The sequence below is a fragment of the Haliaeetus albicilla genome, chromosome 8 (genome assembly GCF_947461875.1).
Source record: "Haliaeetus albicilla chromosome 8, bHalAlb1.1, whole genome shotgun sequence".
In the NCBI taxonomy this organism is placed as follows: Eukaryota; Metazoa; Chordata; class Aves; order Accipitriformes; family Accipitridae; genus Haliaeetus; species Haliaeetus albicilla.
Window position 1 is genome coordinate 41,062,222 of NC_091490.1, and position 18,929 is coordinate 41,081,150.

At 48.8% G+C, this 18,929-nt stretch overlaps 1 long non-coding RNA gene across 3 annotated transcripts; it reads left to right on the top strand.

Annotated features, from left to right (window-relative positions):
* The first annotated feature begins 195 nt into the window (after positions 1-195).
* Positions 196-2,241, top strand: LOC104325968 (uncharacterized). Of its 3 annotated transcripts, none has more exons than XR_011325895.1 (5): positions 196-239; positions 843-943; positions 1,271-1,397; positions 1,554-1,658; positions 1,766-2,241. It is a non-coding gene; the product is annotated as an uncharacterized lncRNA (long non-coding RNA). The 3 variants fall into 3 exon arrangements; XR_011325897.1 differs by lacking the exon at positions 196-239 and adding an exon at positions 272-355; XR_011325896.1 differs by lacking the exon at positions 196-239 and adding an exon at positions 289-401.
* Positions 2,242-18,929: the final 16,688 nt, after the last annotated feature.

Here is an 18,929-nt window from a genome sequence, read left to right on the forward strand (position 1 = left end):
ACCCCCGGAACCTCTTTTCGGGTCACCGCGGGCGTGCGGACTTCTTGGAGGAGAGCACAGCTCGCTGACGGACGGCGGAGACAGCCAGTAGCAGGCGAGAATCCGCCTGCTTGTGGCCTGCCTCACCAATGAGCGGCGGAAGAGGGCGGGGCTATTTCCAGGAAGTGGAGGGTCGCAGCGGGGCTGGGCGGAGGCGGGGGGAATGGTGTGCGGCCATGTCGGAGCGGGAGGTGTTGGACGTGAGCTGGGGGGGCACCTTGGTCGCTGTGGGGGCGTACAGAGGCTGGGGGCGCTGGGGGGGCCCTGCTCGTTGTGGAGGGGTCCCCAGGCTGAGGGAATCTTCAGCGCTTCCCAGGTTGGAGGCGTTCCTGATGGCTGTAGGGGGCGTTCCCAGGCTGAAGGTGGGCCTTGGGGGGGGCTCTGATGGATTGAGAGGGGGCCCGCAGGCCGGGAGGGGTAGCTGGTGGGTGTGGGGAGTCTCACGCTGATCGTGGGTCCCAGACTGGGGGCGGGGGGGGGGCGGCTGGGCTGGGGCTCCTGGCAGCACTGGCAGGGGCTGCCTGGGCAAGCGGGTTAGGCCCTAAAATCATGGGGGGGCTCGCTGGGGGGGGTTGAGCCAAGGGCTCGGGGAGAGGCAGACACCGCTGCCAGGACTTGGCAGGGGGTGGTGGACGGCGCGTTTGGCCCCTGAGAGCGTACCTGGTTATTGGGGATGCTGGCTCCTGCTGCGTGGAGCTGATCCCTTAGGCTGATGTGGCAGCTGGGAGCCTGCCTGCCAGGGTTCACACTGCTCTGGGTGACTCTGCGCCCAGCACACACGCGTCTCTGCTCTGTCTCTGTAGAAATACTACTCGCCGGACTTCGATCCTGCTAAGATCCCAAAGCTCAAACTCCCAAAGGACCGACAGTATGTGGTGCGGCTGATGGCCCCCTTCAACATGCGGTAAGAGGGGCTGTGCCGGTCAGAAGGAAGAGGCTGTAGAAGAGAAGAGTTTGTTTAGGAGTTGTTTCACCTCTATGCGCTGCGGCGGAGCTGCTGCCAGCAGCCGTTAGACGTGACACAGACCAGAAGGAAAGGGGTGAGGGAGAGGGAAGAGATGCTGTGGGTGATTTGGGGGCTCTTTGAAGAGTAGGTACTGAATTTCGGAAGGCGAAAATAACCATTGCTCAGAATCCAGGCTGACACAGCCCGAAAAATCACTTGGACTTTTATTGGTCTGTTTGTTCTCTTCTTTTGATGTGTTATGGACTTCTCTTTCTTCTTTTTTAGTTGCAAGACGTGTGGTGAATACATCTCTAAGGGGAAGAAATGCCCGTAAGGAGACTGTTCAGAATGAGATGTACTTGGGACTTCCCATCTTCCGTTTCTATGGTGCCCGGCAGAGATCACTTTCAAGGTGAAGTATTTTCTGTGTTTTCTGGGGAGGCTGCACGGTCTGCAGACTCAACTGAGCCTGGAAGCACGCGATCTACCCATACCTCATGGGAAGGAGGTGTCCTAGCAAAGACTGAGTCTAAGCGTGTGCTTTTTGGTGTTTCTTCCCTTTTTGTAGCGGTTCATAGTGCTAAAGTGTCTCGCCCAGCCATGGGCAGGGAGCTGCAGCACATCAGCTGGAGGAGAATGAAGGGAACGTGGGCGCCGAGGTCTGCCCTGCGATGTGAGTGAAATTGGGAAATGTTCGCCTGGAGCTACGGAAGTGGTGACAGGATGGCTGGAGCGGAGTTGTCCCAATACAATGACGTTGCTGTCCTGCATTTTCCTTAGATCTTCAGAACGCCGTGGAGCACAGAGCCACTCGGAACTTGCAAGCTGAGAAAGTCTTGGAGGAAGAGGAGAAGATGATGCAGGAGGAGAGGGGAAAAGGAGGAGAGAAACAATCCCTGGCAAAAAAAAAAATCCCCAGGGCGCTGTGAAGGGCAGCAGGGCCCTACCCAGTCCCCTTCAAAGCCCGGCTGAGCCCCTGGAGAGCTCTGCAGTGCAGAAGGGTCTTGCCTGGACCCGTTAAGCCCGGCCCCAGCCCCGGGGTCTCTCTCTGGCCGGTGGCAGAGCAGCCTGCGGAGCCCGGCCTCAGCCCCGGGGTCTCTGGAGGGAGGCAGGGCAGCCCTTGAAGCCCGGCCCCAGCCCAGGGTGTCTCTCCGGAGGGCGGCAGGGCAGCCTGCGGGGCTCGGCCCGGCCCGGCCCGGTCCCGGGGCTCTGGGGGTCCCGGTGCTGCCCCGCCCGCCCCCCCCCCCAACTTGGTGGTGCGGTGCGGCCGCTAGGTGGCGCTGTTCGCACATGCGCAACGCCAGCGGCGAAGCCGGTCTCCGCTTTCCCGCCCTTCCTCGGCGGTAGGGCAGGCGGGGTCGTGCGCATGCGCAGTGTGGGCCTGCCGCGGTGGCGGTCCAGCAGCGTAGGCGCTCCCCGACGACGCATGCGCAGTGCGGTCCGGCGGGGCGCGGAGGCGGTGGCCCTCGGGCTCCCGCATGCGCAGTGCAGCGCCATGTTGGACTCCTGGGGATGGCGGGAGCTGTAGTCTTCTGGCACTGGGCTTCCAGAATGCCGTAGAGCGCCGTAGAGCATCGCACACCATCTCGGGAGCTGTAGTCCTTGGCGTAGCCTTCTTCGAACTCCTCTTGTTCCTTCAATTCCCTCCCCAGGCCCTCATTTTTGTCTCTGAGCCGCCTTTTGTCCTTCTGGCCCCTTCAGGACCTCCCTACTTCTGTCACAAGTCCCGCTGAATTCTTCTTTGTGCCCCACAGCTGTCTTTTATCCCTTTGGATCCCTCTTGTTCCCTCAGAACACCTCCCGAGGTCTTTTTTTTGTGCCCTGCAGCAGTTTTCATCCCCTGTGCTATCTAGGATGACTCTGTTCACTCCCTCACCCTGTGATGACAATCTGTACTCTGCTCGGATCCCATCCCGAGTTCTTCATTGTGTCCCCAGGCAAGGGAAGGTGAGGGGCCACCAACAGCTTTCAGTCCCGGCCACTTCTGTGTGGGAGCCCTGGATGGTGGGTCTGTGTTTTGGACCCAGGCTCTGGCGAGAGTGAGGGGCTTGGTGAGGGTGAGGATTAGGTGGTAGAGCAACCACAGAGCCCCGCAAGCACCCTCACCCCAGCACAGCCCTTTTCCAGGGTGCTGACCTCCAGTGTTCCCCAGGGATTTTATCGGGCTTTGCCAGGGCACGGGCATGGCCCTGCTGCCCTCCAGAGAGCCCCAGGGCCTTTGCTGGGCTTTGCTGTTACCTGCAAGGAGCCCTCCTTCTCTTCAGAATTCCCTGAGTCCTTGTCCATGTTCAGCCAAAGCCCTGGCGGGGCTCTCCTGCCTTCCAGAGAGCCCCAGAGCTTTTGCCAGGATCCGCAAGGAGCCGTGCATCTCTCCAGAGTTCTCCGAGTCCTTTGCCAGGACCCTACTGCCCTCCAGATTTTCCTGGCACCTTCACCAGCCTTTGGAGGGGCCTGGGCAGTGTCCTTCTGCCCTCCAGAAAGCCCCAGAGCCTTCAGCAGGCTTTGCCTGGGCCCAGGCAGTGCTTGCTGTCCTTAAAGGGCGTTTTGGAAAAGGGCTCGTTCATCTCGTGCAGTGAAGTTCCATCTTGCTCCAGCTGATGGCACGATTGGGAGCGTGTAGAGCAGAGATTTTTCCCAGGAAGATAGACGGCATGTTGGACAAAGTCCCAGTTCTCCTGCTCGAGTATTTGATATTGTACAGCGTGGGTCTCAGCCTCGCACCACACCAGTATTCCCACCAATAATGAGTTCAGAGAAGAGCCTGTTTCTTATAAAAGGAGAAAATAAATACAAGCCAGGGCAAGTCACTAGGTCAGAGATGAGACAAGAGTTATCTGCAGGACAAGCAACCAGCAGTTTGAGGCTGTAAAGGAGTTGAAGCCATAGGAATGGGCTCCCACCAGCAGGAGTTAATGGCATGTCAGTCCACAGGAGAGCTTCCTTCCATAGCACATGTGTGTTTGAGGCAATAATCCCTCCAGGGTTTCAGCTCCTTCTGTGTCTGACTTACAGCTGTGTAACCTTCCAAACACACAGCAAAGGCATTTTTCTCTGGGAAAGTGTCAGCTCCCTTTGGCCTCATGCTGACAATCAGCCATTGTGTGTCCATTTGGTGATCCAAAGCGCCCTACAAGAGACTCCGAGTTGGCTGGGCTGAACACCTGGGCTTTCCTGGTGCAATTGTATACGGCACACAGCCTTTGAGTTAATACTGTGGTGTATGGAGTGAAATCAGGTCTCTGGGATGGGAATTCTGTGCCATTTAGAGCAGCTAGTGGCTCAGTAACGTGTAGGTTAGGAATGCATGTTTACAAGGTCTTGCAATGGCAAAAATTGATTATACATATGGGGACAAAATTCTACCTCCTGATTTTCTTTGCATTTTGTAGATTCTGCTGTTTGAGCAAGAAAAAAAATTATTTATTTTACTTATTTCCGGGAGGCAGATTTGCTTAATCCTTTTCTTCCTGGCTCTGTCACTTGTATCAGAGTATGACCTTAGGAATGACATAAGCTTTGCTGCAAAATTTCCGTATCTTTAGCATGACGATAATAACTAATACCTCACAGGATGCTGGAGTGAAACTAGTTAATATTCAAAAAGATCTTTAAGCTTTTTGTTGATTCAGATCTTAATAAAGCCATTGCTTGCAACACAAGGTTTGCTTTCTAAAATCATTTTAAAACAGCATAAATTCCGTATTCTTTCTAAAATGTGATGGCAAATTCATGAGAGCTCTTACAGGATGGTTTCTGTCATCTGAACATCATGTGTAGTTTTTGTTTGTTTTCTCTTCATACCTTCTTAATAAGAAATCTTTGCATTTGGATTCTGATTAAAAAATGTCCTTGGCAGGGCAGTTTTTTTATTGTTGCCTGGCAGGTCTCAACACTTTCACAGATGTTTCTCCATCATTTACATTCAGATTCTATTTCTGCAGTTTTCTCTGTAACCAAAGTACACCACTTCATTAATTTCTTTATGGAAGCTGAGTTTTTGGAATACAAGGCAGCGACCTGAGGCAGTTGGTGTGTGCTCGGTTATCGTATCTCCGTAGCTGGAATGGTAGCTCTCTGGGAACATGAGAACATATGCAACTACAAGACCAGCCCTCTTTTAGTCAATGAAACCGTGGACCAAAGTTTCATGAGATCCTTTTCCAACAGGTATAGATTATCTCTCAGCATGTTGTGGAAGGGACCTGCATGAAGGGAATCACTAGGGTCACTGTGGCAGTGCATGTGCTTTTTTGCTTCTATGTCATGATGTGATTTAGCTGGGTTTTTGTAGGCCAGCAACCCAGCTGGTGGCAGACAGGGAGTGTGTAACTAAAACTATGATTTGGTGAGAAAGGAGCCTGCATACCCTGACTTTCCTGGGTGGAGAGCTTGGCAGTCCTCAGATAGTTCCTTTCCAGCTTGGGTTTTTCTTTCTCTTTGGCCTCAGGAGAAGGGGCCCACTGGGGAGCTGCCCTTTACAAACCTTGTCTCTATCTTCTTGCACCTTCACAAGGCTCCTGTGTTTAGTCTGGGGCTTGCTGTAACTTAGCAGCATTAGGTAACTTAACAATTACAGTAACCTGCAAGAATGCCTGACTGAAAACCCCTCTGTGCCCGGCAAAGGGGCTCCACTGGGGAGGTGAGTGGGTTCATGATGTTGTACCCTCCCTCTTTTCCTTTTACAGCACTTCGAAGTCTAATAAAAGCTGCTGATTCCCATTTAATGGATAACGTTGGTTACTAACAAGCTCACCTCCCTCTTAAAAAGCCAGTGTCGGTCTCGGGAGATCTAATTTAGGAAGCACATGTAAGGCAAGGGTGTCCTGCAAGGGCCTCTGGGGTGGAAGCCACACCATGCAGTACTCCAGGCTGGTTGGCTGCCAGAGCTCGGCGTATTTTTAGCCACGAGCCAAGATGCCAGAGGCTGTCCTCAAGCTCTGCACCACCTGAGTATTGTGGAGTGTGGACTCGGCTCTACAACAGGCATTAATTCTTCCTGAGTACAGGGACTCCCTGATGGCAGCAGCCATCAGCAGGCACTGGTAGTGGAACAGACTGGTCATTGCAAAAAGAAAGACTTGAGCACAAGCCTTGTGCTACAAAGCTTTTCTGGTGCCAGCTCTGGTACAATGTCAGCTTACCCTGTTCAGTCTGGTCTACTGGATCTGCAGTCTCCTTCTTTTGTGGGTCCTCCATCCTCTTGCTTCTGGTGGCTTTCTCAAGGCATTGGTACTGACCTGAGGGACCAGTGGATTCTGCATTAGTTCCCATTTGTCCTTTGTCGTGGGGCTGAGTTGCCACCTGCTTTTTCTCAAAGGTTTTGCTAGAGGATGACATAGTGCTCCAGAGCTCAGACACTTTGGTCCCTTGTTGTCAAACTGTTCTGGGAGAGGCAAGGATGTATTTCACTAGAGCAAAGCAAAAAGACTCTATTAAAATACAGAGGGGAAAGGCCTCTTTCTGAATGTGTGGCAATGTTTGGATGTGGAAAGGTCTGATACGGAGAAATCTGTTTTCCCAACAATGACATTTACTTTCAGTGATATTTTGCATAGGGTACCATCTTCCTGCTCAAAGTGGTGAGTGATGTTGAAGGACATGTGCATTGTTATATTTAGTAATATGGAGAGGACTTAAGTGTTAATATGGTCATACCACTGGTATAATGCAAGTGTGTATGGGCAGATCAGCAAAGATCACCGGTGCATGTCGGCGTGCGCTTATAGTCGCTGTCTGTAGCCGCTTGTGCTCTGAGCCATCTCAAGTGTTGGGTGCACACAGCACCCTCCTTGAACACCATATAAATTTCAAACCTGCCATTTTCACTCTAGATAAGGCAAAGGAATCAATCTATGGCCTGTTGTTTGCACAGGTGACAAGTCTGTGTCAGAACACCACAAAAGTATGACATCCTTACCCATGAATGCTGTTGTGATGTGAGTGACATGAAGCTAGAGGGGATCTTGGGTGTCCAGAGACAATCAGGAGACATGAAAGCAGACAGCTTCACCCTGTTCAATATGGTCTTCTTTAAACTATGTTTTTACTTCAGATTTGGGCTGCCAATAACTCATTCAAACAATGATCTAATGCCTATGTGAATGTTTGTAAAACCTCACTGCTCTGGCAGGTTGAGCGCTTGCCAAAAAGCAATCACGTGTAATTAGGGAGAAGGAATTTGAATATACTGGCCTTTCAGTGCAGCATATTTTCCAGTTGTGTTTGTACCATTTTAACTATCTCATTAACTGGGGTTGTGCTCCCTGTTGGGGTCTGTGTGACTTGCTCCTGTCTTCAAAGGAATCTTCTCTGTAGACAGCACTGCCAAAAACCTGTCTAAAAATTGCCTGGGATGTGGATATGAGATACCTGTGCGGGACTGTTCCTGCAGTTGTGCCCAACAGCATCACTGGCTTGACTTTTGAGGGAGGTAAGTATATAAAGAACCCCTTATATACTTCCCTGGGTCTGCCACAGTTCTTGGAGGGAATAGTCATAGACTACACTGTGATCAATTAATGGCCATACCCTTTCTGGGAAGAACTTTGTTCATGTCTGAAAGCAAGATGGAGTAAAAGCTTTTCAGCCAAGCAGGGTAATCAGCATTACACCCTTAGGACAGTTAGAAATGGCTCAACTAGTTTCCCTTGCATTCAGCACTGGCACCTTTTTTATCAGTCCTTTTCCTTGATCAATGACAGAGTGAAGAGGAGAGAGCCTGGCACAGGCAGTGCCCCAAATAGTCTTTCAGGTTCTCAACTTTCTCCACCTTCCAGTGTTTCCTGCTGTGCAGAAGGTTCCTGAGGAGGCTTTTCAGGCATGTTGAGCACTGAATGAACGTTGGGAACACCTAAAATCTTATAGCTTTTCAAGGGAACACCAAGGAACAACCTTCCCCCGTGACATTGTTGTGCCGTCCCTAGCATCCATTCCCTCATCCTACTGTGCAGGAATTCTTTCCCCAGGAGAAGAGGGCCAGCCATGCAGCTTGACAAAGCCCCTGTAGGGTTGGTGAATAGAACTGTTAAATGGTCCCTGCTCACGTAAAGAGAAGTTCCCAGTTCTGCTAGATTTGAGAGTTGACTGGGGTTTGAAAGCCTAATTTCCAGCAGTCACCACATAAACTTGTGCTGAAGAACCTGACCTAGTTTGAATAATTAGAGGTAATTGTCAGCTCTTTCCAAATGACAAAACCCTTAATCACCAGCAGATGCTTAGCCAACTTCACAAAACAGGCTGGAAACCCCTAATGGGATGGGGACTATTGTTGTCCCAGAGGCACCAAGTTTCAGGAATGGGCAGGAATCTTCCTTAGGGGTTTTTCCAATACATGGTCAGATGCTCAGACTGGGGCACCAGTTCAAGCTCATGGACTGGGCATCTGTCCAGAAAATCTCTAAATACGCCATGAGCACATAGATAACTGACACTGAAGTATCAGGGAACAATTCGAGATGGAGCAACTTTGAAACGGGGAGCTGAAAGTTTGGGTTGCTCCATGGGTTCCTGTTCCAGATCCTTGTATCTAGACTCTCAGATCCCTAAGCTAGTTTGGGATTTCCTAAAACTTTTGGAGCACCAGGCATGGAGGCTCTGACAGATGCCTGTGTGCTCTGTGGCAACAGATCCTTGGAGCTGTCTGCCAAGGGCACTTCTGGGAAGCTAAGAAGGCCCCAAATTCAGTGGAAACCCCAGAAGATCTCTGGATAACTGTGTTCTGTGAACTGAACGTGGGAATGTTTGACTTGAAAGACTTGGTATTTTCCAGTCCATTTTGTTGGAAGGGGCTGGACTCCCAAGTCCTGGTGGCAGGGAGGCAGAGCTGAGGGGCAGCCGGGAAGGAAAAATGCAAGACTGCAGGAATCTGGGAACTACTCCCAGTTCTGTCTATGCATCTCACCTGTCTGTGAACCAACTGCGTTATGAACCATGCCACCCTCTGCCCTGCACACAGTTGTTATCTCAGCATGGGAGGAGAGATTGCTGAAATAAGAGGGTTCTTGGAGAACTGGCTTTAAAAAAGGAGCCAGTCTGCAACATCTTCCCTGCTCTGGCTTGAGCTGCAAAGAGCCAACCCTCTACTCTCCTGCCTCATCCACTCTCCAGAGGAAAATGCTTTTGAGCCCCATGATCCTGCCTTGGTGTATCCCCAGGCCATCGCTCTTGCCCAAGAACGTCTCCCTGACTCCTGCTGCTTCTTCCCTGCAACGTGCAACAGGTCACAAGCTGCGTGTTTCTATCCTTGTCACTCAGGGATCTCAGAGCGATGTTGCACTCTTTGGCTTTCTTAACCTTTTTAAGCCCTAGCTTATTCTTCAAGGGCTTAGTTTCTGTGGCACTTAGAGATAGCAGTGGCACTACTTCCACCTTTCAGAGCATGAGCTAATTGAGTTTAATGTCAGCGTGTGACATTGGCTACACTTACATAAAGCTACACCAAGTTGCCTCAGGTTACCCCGTAACTCCCACCGGAGTGGAAGTTATTTGCAAATAGGCAAAGCCCTGAAGAAAGGAGACAGTATCTGATGGGGGTAAGAATACTGATGGGAAAAGCAGGACACATAGCACTACCTGAGATATCCCAGTCTTAGCTGGGCACCTGGGTGTGTATAGACACTCTGTATAAGTAGAAATGGGTGCCTCTGGAAGGGTCTGAACCCACCAGAGAATTAATCTGGACTGCTAATTCCTTTATGTTGACTGCACATGGTGGCTAGCTGGGACCTGACTCAGAGTTATGTGAAATTTAGGAAAAGAAACACGCCAAGATGATGTGAAGGAGACTGTCTGAGGGGAAATGAAGGGTTTGCTGATATGATGCTACCAGGCAATGCTAAAACATAATAGATGGACAGGGAGCAAACCAGAGCATTTGCAATACTCCAGGAACTAGGGCTCCCAGGGGTGTTTTGCCTTCTGTACAATTAGATGGTGGAAAGTGTAGCAAAGATGGGAAACCCCTGGAAGTGGTCAGAGCAAGGAGTTGTCCTTCTACCTAAGTAGAGAGCTGTGACAGATGTACTTGCCATAGACAGTGCCGTAATGAAGCATTAATATTGCTCTGAAGTGACTCTCAGCACATTTGGTGCGTTTTATAGCACACTAGTATTCATCTAGTCCTGTATAACCTCCTGCAGTGGGACTAATAATCAAGGATCCTGACTCTAAACTGACGACTCCCTTGGGAATGCGTCTGGGACAAGACTTATTCTGGGTGCTTTGAAGTGGGCAGTAATGTGGAAACAGTGACACCAGTGCAGTTCCCATGAACTAGGGGGTCTCCCATGTGGGCATGGGTGTGGAGCTCTTCAGCCCAAAAAGGGTGAAAAATGAATCATAACACCTTTGAGGAGAGGTCAGTCTTCCCATGATGTGTTTGTTTAGGGCTCGGCTGTTACCGCCGTCCTGCCACTGCAAGAAGAAAAAGCCCAGAGCAGAGGCACAGTATGTGGTGATGGGAGCTCGTAAGAGGGGAGATGGAGGGGATGAAGAAGTCTCCTCCAGTCACACAAAGAAGGACAGCAGAGAGGCACTTTCCACAGTTCTGCAAGGACATTCAGAGACAGCGACTTGCAGACTGAGGAGATCGCAGCTCTCCTAAATCCTTTTGTATATATGGCCTTGCAGTGCCCATTCAGGCTGCCTGCTCTGCACCTCCAAATTGCTCGGAGGAGGGTTGGCTGCTCCCTAAGGTACAGAGAGCTGGTAGGTGAGAAGGAGAACGCAGCTCTCCGAGCAGGGTCCGCACTCACCAGGGCCCAGACGGAGATGGTCGCCAGATTCCAGACCACCGGTGACAGAGCTGGGGACAGGCTCACCTTGGACGTAACTCAGGCAGGACCGAGCTGAAATGGAGCTCCTGGCCCAGGGGCCCCAGGTGAGGCTGTTTGGGGGCCGTCAAGTCTTATTAGTGCACTCAAGACCCTGACAGAAATGCATTGGTCACAGAAACTGGATGTGGCCTTAAGCAAAGGCCATTTCTCCGCTGCTGGCTCCCGCCAGATCTTCCCAGCCCAGACTCAGGGCCTCATATACCCTTTAAGATCTGCTTTTCATGTGTCTCTCCCCAAAGAAGGGCTGGGACAATGCCAGACTCCAGCAAAGTGTTCTGACCAGTCACCCAGTGCTGGCAGGTTACTTTTGCTGGAACAAACTCCATCTATTGCCTCTCTACAATTCTTCTAGCCCAGACATCCTCCTCTGCTCTTACTGCCAGCATTGTAATGAAAAATGGCTCTTCTATTATGTCTGCTTCCATTTGAATCCCTCTAGGAAAGATCTCGTGTTCTCCAGCTCTTTGCTGCTGAAATTAGCACTGGCATCCTGCAGGATTTCAGGGCTTGACTCTCAAATCTAGCAGTGGGAAGAGTTACTGAGACTGCAGATACAAGACGTATTTGAGAGCCAAGTGTCCAAAAGTACATGCTTAATAATAACACAGTGAAAAGGAGGTGCTCTGGGAAGGCAGCAAACCGATCCTGCTAAGGATGTAAAAAAAAAAAAAAGTGTTGGGGGCTTGCACAATCCAGAAAGGGTTAAGCTGTGGCACAGCGTTTGGGACAGCTGCAGAATGCTGGAGTGGGCACTGGGATTGGAACCAGAATGACAGTTTTAGGTCACTCACAAAGCTTTCTAATTACGCTTTTTTGGAAAAAAAACCGGTGTGTTTTATTCTGTAAGTGCTGAACATTCCACAATTGCTGTGTTTAATAAATACAGCGGGGGCTCCTAGGAGACTGAATGGGGCTGAATGAATGAAGTATGTGAGACATCTGAAACCTATTAGTTGGAGCAAACTGTTAGAGAGGCAGGAATTCTTCTCTTTTTAAAAATATTTATACATTTTACTTTAATGTCAGGCCAACATCTTATTTGGGGTTATGTTCCAGTGGAAGGAAAGGTGTGTCGGGGGGAAATGCAGGGGGAGGGGAGGTACATTTTTGGTTCAGTCCCAAAAGGAGCAGAAGGGCTGTGTGGCTTTAGTAGCATACTTTCCTTTCGGAATTGAACCCAGCACATGGAAACATAAGGCGACATTGCCCCAGCCTCGACGGGGGATGAATGTCTTGGGACTCAGTTCATTCTGGTGTGCATTTTGGGTAGTAGACTGGGTTCATCAGACCTGGAGCCCCTTGCCTGGGGCACTGGGAGAACTCTGCAGCCCTCACAAGATTAGGTTTGTGGATGCCATGAGACTTAGCTTGTTTAATCTGGTTTTGATATTTAGAGAGGAATTAGAGTGCACAGCCAGCGTCTTCTCCAACACATGGACAGCTCCATGAAGTCAGACTGGTGTCCAGCACCAGTAAGAATGACGCCACATCCCTTCCTGCTCTGTTCAGCGCTCTCTGACGCAAGGTTTCCACCCAGGCTTTTCCTTCTAGTGCAGAAATTAGCTCATCTGCTTATTAAAAGGCAGACAAATAGGGAAGATGGATGGGAGGAACACAAAATGTTTCACCAGAGAATAAGCACAGCTAACAGTTCTTCAGGACCCACTTCACCTGCATGGGTGTCTCTGGAAAGGGGTTCAGCAGAGAAATAGTTGACAACACCCAGCTTCAATCTGGACATACTTTGAGCTGGACTTTCCCTTCTCTAGTGGCAGCCTCAATTTCTCAGAGGCCAAAGAGACCCTTGGGAAGCAGCGGAAAAGGGCAAGGACCCCACTCAGCTCCACGTGCTGTTCAACCCAGGGTGTGCTGCACACGGTCGCTGGCAGAAAAATGGAGCCCAACAAGCTGACAGGCTTCCTTTACTTTTTGGGGGCATGGCTGCAGGACCGGCTTTGCTCCTCTCATGTGGCTATGTGTGTCAGCTCAGTCCAGCCAGGTCCAAAGACGGGTGGCCTGGCCTCAGACCTGGGCTTTGTCTCCTTTAATGTTCCTGTTCATGGTCTGCTCTCTCTTCACCCCTTGCCACTTTCATTGATCTCTTTTCCATTCCCAGCTTCTTTCTCCTCTTCTAAGATGAGGAGAATCATAGAATCATTTAGATTGGAAAAGACTCTTAAGATCATTGTGAAATGCACAGAGTCCAAGGAGCCCTAAGGAAGGTAAAGGTCTTCTCTCTGCATACCATCACCCGTCTTCCAGAGAGAGCTGGAAGCCCAGTAAGACCACACAGTATGACTGTCCCCACACACAGGAGCTCTGATCCTTCAGCATGTCAGAAGCAACAGGAATGATTGCCCTCACAGCCAAGTTTTGGCTGTCCACAAGCGCTGCAGGTCTGTGGAAGTTTCTAGCTTCCAGTGATCCAGTGAGCTGTGTCCTCCCCCAGCTTGCAGTTTGGGCTGGGATCTGGGGATTCCCTGCCTTGTAGTTCGTGAGAGAGCTGTTCCTCATGGAGCCCCTTCTAGAGTTCTCAAGGGGCCATAATTTCTTAGATTTGATTTCTGTGATCACATCTGGAGGGACAGGAGATGTGGGGATGTGGGTGCTCAAGAGTCAGCTAGGGAATGAGCGGAGTGGATGTTGCCAGGACATCTCCCAATTTAGGCTGAATGTTTCCTGCTGGAGGTTGTGGTTATGGACTGATACCTTGCACAGATTGGTGGCAAGTCTCCCAAGCTTTGGTGCTTCACTTTATGTTTCATGAAGACATGGAGTGACACTTGAGCTCAGCTCTCCTTGTGCAGAAACTTTGGACCAAAGCTAATGATGGTGTCAGAAAGGTCCAGATTATGCAGTGTTTTCCAACTGATAAGGGATATGTAAATTATTCCTGCTTTTCCATGATTCCTGGTGATCTTTATTCAGCCCAATTTTATTGCATGCGGCACACATTCATACTTAAATTCAACCCGTTCCTTTCAGTCTTCCTGAAACTAAAATGTAAAGTTTTAGGAAACTCAGAAATTGCAAATGTCTTCTATTATCCTTCTAATCTTCCAAAACTATTAGATTGTAGGATATCTCCTTGCTGCATAGGAAACAGATGTTCTTCTTGCAGTGGGGACATACAGGACGCATCATTAAATTTGTTTAGTTTAGAGTGTCTTGGAGATGTGATTGTTCTTTGTGGTTACAAGTTGCTGCAACCTTCTGTATGTGAGCTAGGATCTGGTTGAATCTAGAGTGGTGCCAGTAATGAATTTCTGTTGAGTTTCTTTTTGCCATTAGTAACCATCCCTTAGCCGAGGCTTTGGAAAATAATTTCTGAGCAGTTTTTGATTGCATCTGTTAGTCAATTTATAGGTGACTGCTCTGAAAACATGACTGGGGCATGAGATGAGGCTGTTTCTCATTTTAGTAAGGAAGTAGCGTAACCTACAAATTCAGAGAGTCCATGAATGGATTGAACTCTTTCTAGAGCTATAATGGGTGAGGCACTGAGCAGACATTGTATTTCATCCCTCTGATTGCACTTTCTCTGTAGCATCAGTTCACCTTCAGCAGCAGGATCTTGGATTTCAGTGTGGTCATTTTTGTGTACCTGTAACTCTTGGTTTTTCAGATGTCTTTTTTTTTTCTTCTTCCTTTTACCTGGTTCAAACGAAATTGTGCTTTTACTAAAGACACCAAGGGAAGTGCCAGTGCTATTTCCAAAATGTCTTTATTTTCCTGCAGATTGGAGGTTCAGAGTGTGTGTTCGTCTGTGTATATGTGTGGGTGGTGATTGCATTTCAGAATTTCCAAGACTGTTATAGCTTTTACTTTTTTTCCAAACAAGTTAGTCCAATATGAGTTCTCCCTCCTGAAAGATCTGGACTCCACTTGGAATAGAGGTCTCCACGTATAAGAGAAGCTGAATAAAAGCTTCTCTCACTGGAGGAGATTATTTAAGGGTCAGACCAAAGCAGAACAACGTAACAACAAACACAGAGAGGGGATGCAGTGTTGTTTTATATGTTGGACAGATTTTCCACCCTGAAAATGTGTTGATGGGAGTGCCAGTGACAAACGCTTTGGAAAAAGTGCCTTAAGCGTGAGCCAAGAATTTCCTTCATCAGCCTTTTGCTAAGGTGTACAATATATCATGACCTTAGTCTTGCTCATACATATTTCTGAAGGTGTGTCTCATCCGAGCCTCTTGGGAGCACCATTTCCTCATCTTGTAGGACTGTCTGGACACGTTACCCCGCAGCCTCCCACCCTGCAGCTGGCCTTTGAGGAGGGCGGGTGCTCTCCAGCTGGAAACAGGTCGTTAAGGGGTGAAGTGACCCATGTAACATGATGAAGATGAGCTGGAGCCTAGATATTGAATGGAGCAGCCCTGTCAGGTGCTGAGCAATTGCCGAATTAAACACAACTCTTTAATTAGAAGCAACTTAGAGCAGTGGTCTAGGTCAAGAAAGGCAATGGAGAGAAGCATTGCCAGAACTGCAGTCTAGGGACCGTGAAGGACGATGGCAGGAAATTTAAGTGGCGCCTTGAACCTTAGACACAGTGACTGCTGGAGAATGTTTAATAAAGTCATTAGAATTGATGCAAAGGAAACTCTCCAATGGACATCAAGGGTTCAGAAGGGTGGGCAGCACTGGTTTACGTGATGGGTAGCTCCGGTATAGTAGGGTATGGCACCAAAACCATTAGTGACTCAAAGTCAATAGCAGATGGCTCATACTGTGGCTTACAGTGCCAGACAAAGTACAACATTTGCAAATACGCACTAACTCCAATGGCTTGTATAACTTCGGGATATGCAGGTGTGCACAGCATGGATCATAGGCAGGAGAAGTTTGGAAGAGTGACTTTTCATAAGAAAAATGTAACATCAGAAACTGCTTGGACCATCAGCTTGAGAGCAAACCCAACACTTGTTAACTTTACATTGTGAGCCGGTTGGTAGCAGAACCAGTGATATTAGAAGAAAGGCCACACAGATTAACAAAGAGAAATCCAGCCTTATGGAGATGATCTTATCCCCATTCCCCAAATCATGCCACTTTAAAAATTTGTCCTGTTAAGAGATTAGAAGTGCAACTGGACACTCAGTGTTTTAGCAATTCCAGGGTAAGTTGAAGAACCAAGCAGTGCTGATGGCTGGTTATCACATGCAAAAAATTCTATCCTTGATGCTGGGTAAGCAGTGTTCAGCAATAATTAAAACATCGGTGTGTTATCAACACTGTTTTAGTCACAAATCCAAACCACCACCATATGAGCTACTATGAAGAAAATTAACTTTATCCCAGCCAATACCACTGTAAGTAGTCAATCAAAAGATGACCTTGAACTGAGGAGGAGGCAAGGCAACACTTCAGGCAGAAGAGATGTGTTGCTCATGTTATCGCTTCTTCCAGATCTGACAGCTACTTTGTCAGTAGCGGCCAATTGGTGGTTTCTGGCAGTCCTGGCCACATGGCTAGTAGCTACTTTCAGGTTTATTTTCTTAGGGATATTCCTGGTCAGTGGGCATGACTTACCCAGTTTTCCTGGACTCCAACTTTGCCCATTTTTTTGGCATGCCTCAGCTGTACTGAATGCAGCGGCGGTTTTGTGTTTTTCTTGTGTTCTTAGTACTGCCTCCATGGGTCAGCCTGAGTTTGATTCCAGCCCTTCCTTCCAGGGAATAACTGAGTCTGTCAGCATAGTAGCTGGAATAGATAATTTGCATCAGAATAAATAGTCCAAAAGCTGGCATAAGCTTTGACCAGAAATGCAGCGTTCATGGGCTGTGAAAAACTTCTGCTCACTCGCTATGCAAATAGCAAATTCAGGCTCCTTTGCTGCTTAGTTTTGTCTGAACACAGAGGCTAAATACCATGAGAATGGTTTGTTTTATTTCCAACTTGCCAGAAACCAGAGATTCCTGGGAGATTTCCAAGCCAGTTGCTAAACCCAACTGGATTTTGGTTGCTCTATCGCACGTGAACCTGAAACTCTTGAGATCCTCTGATCCCTCCAGCAGTGTGATTGTCCCAACTCCCTCTCCTGGCATTACACTGACCCATTCACAGTTGCTCTGTTTTCACTCTTTTAATTTCTTTCGTATCCATCTTACAGTAGCTAGATATTTCTCTGGTTTCTCTGCGAGGCTATGAACCATATCAAACACTGTAATAAAGTGGAGAGATATGACTCCCAGTGCATTTTGTCTCTTCTAAGCTTTTACTCTGTGAATGAAGGCAATTAAACTGCTTTGCCAGGGTGGTTTTCATGGGCCCCTATTCCCTCACATTCTTCTAAAGCCTCCTTTCTTTGTTAAGGGTAGCTACAGTTGTCAGATTATCTAGTACGCTCTGCTCGTGCCCAGGGCTGTGGTTATCACCGGCTGGTAAATCTTCTTGTTGCTTTATAAGCAGGGTTGGCAGAGGTGCCTAGAGCTAATGCTGGAAATTTCCCATCAGCTGACTTAAGGAAAGAAAAGGAGACAGTGCAGTGGCTGAGTGTAAACTGCCTGCCAGGGCCTGCTCCAATGGAAGCTGAAATCCGATGCAGTAATACAAGAGATGTGGAAGTGGCAAAGGCAGTGAGAGATTGACCCTGCAGTACCTTTTCACCAGCTTGTAACACTTTGGATAGAGGCAACAAGTCCTTCTGCACCCCAAACTGGCACAGAACGAATTTCTTATCTGCCCATTTTCTACCACTGCAGCAGTATCTACAAGTATGTTGATAGAGCAACTGAAGTGCAGAACACATCTTGATGTCTCACGCTGTGATTTACATTTGTCATATTTCCCAAATTCCCAATACATGCAACAGGATGTGCTCTCCTTGTCTGAATTATTAAAGACGGGGTTATTTTAAATTGAATTCAAGATGGATCAGGAACAGCCATCTCGATTGTGTGCGTGCACCAGGGCAGAGTTTGTGTAGTGTAATTGCAAGGTGGCAATACCTGCGGCTGCTGCTCCTCGAGCCACAACAGGCTGTTCTCTACCTGAGCTCTGAAGGGACTTGCTGTGCATCGCTTGCAAGCTGGTTTGCCATGTTGCAGTGGCCCGTTGGAAAAAAAGCAGAACTTCTGTGTTTTCTCCCTAGCACTGAGGGAGAAGTGCTTAGACTAACTCCGTCAGATCCAAACGAGCGGAGTGGGGAAGTGGCCAAGAGCTTGGAAGCGGTCCTGGGCTCCAAGTGAAGCGCAGCCCTGAGCTCAACGCCGTGGCAGCTCTCCACATGGAACGTGACGGCTTTGGAGAACTGCACCTCTGCAATCCTCAGTTCCAGGAATGTTCTAGGAAGTGGGCAGAATCCTACTGATTTTGGTGAAAGCTGGAAAAGCCTGATTTCCCCTTGAGATTGCCTGCGGTCTCTCAGAATGCCAGTGTGGCACAGCAGCCCACGATGTTCGGATGATGTTTAGGGCTAGAAGACCCACTGCCCCCCATTTAACCTGTGTGCTTTCCTCTCTTCATCCCCTTCCTTCTCATTCAACCAAAGCTCTTTCCCTGCAGCCGGCAGAAAACAGGCTTTTCTAGTTAATACCAAAATAAACATAGTACTGTCCAACATGGGAGGGAAGAGAGGAGGGGGAGAGCATGGGGCTCAGTTGTAAAAGGAGCACAGTAGGAGAGGGTTGCATATCCCAGCGTAGTGAGTGCTGGAGTTGATGCAGCACGGTAAAATACCAAAGGAGTCAGCAGAGCTGGGATGGGACCCGAGTCCTTTTCTAGCTCCTACAGCCTTAGGAGGGTTTATTGAGGGATTTCTGTCCCGTTTTACTTGGGCAGACACACTATACGATCAGTGTTGAGCATTTGGGGTTTGTTCCAGGGCACTTCTTTTTAGTGATGGGGAAAACATAAGCAATTACAGTAGATTCATTTCCCTGCTTACAAACAAGACAATGTAACAGGAATAAAACAGGAAGCAGAAGAAGAGGCTGGTGGGGGCGAAAGGTCTTGCAGAAGATGCATGCAGTGGAATAGCAGTGTGCAGAAATCTCCAAGAATATTCTGGGCATTTGAATATTCTCTCCGTGCTAGTCCAGGTTTCATCCACCCACTGGGAAAGATTAAAATTGTGCTGTTATATTTGCTTTTTGCCTCAGTTGA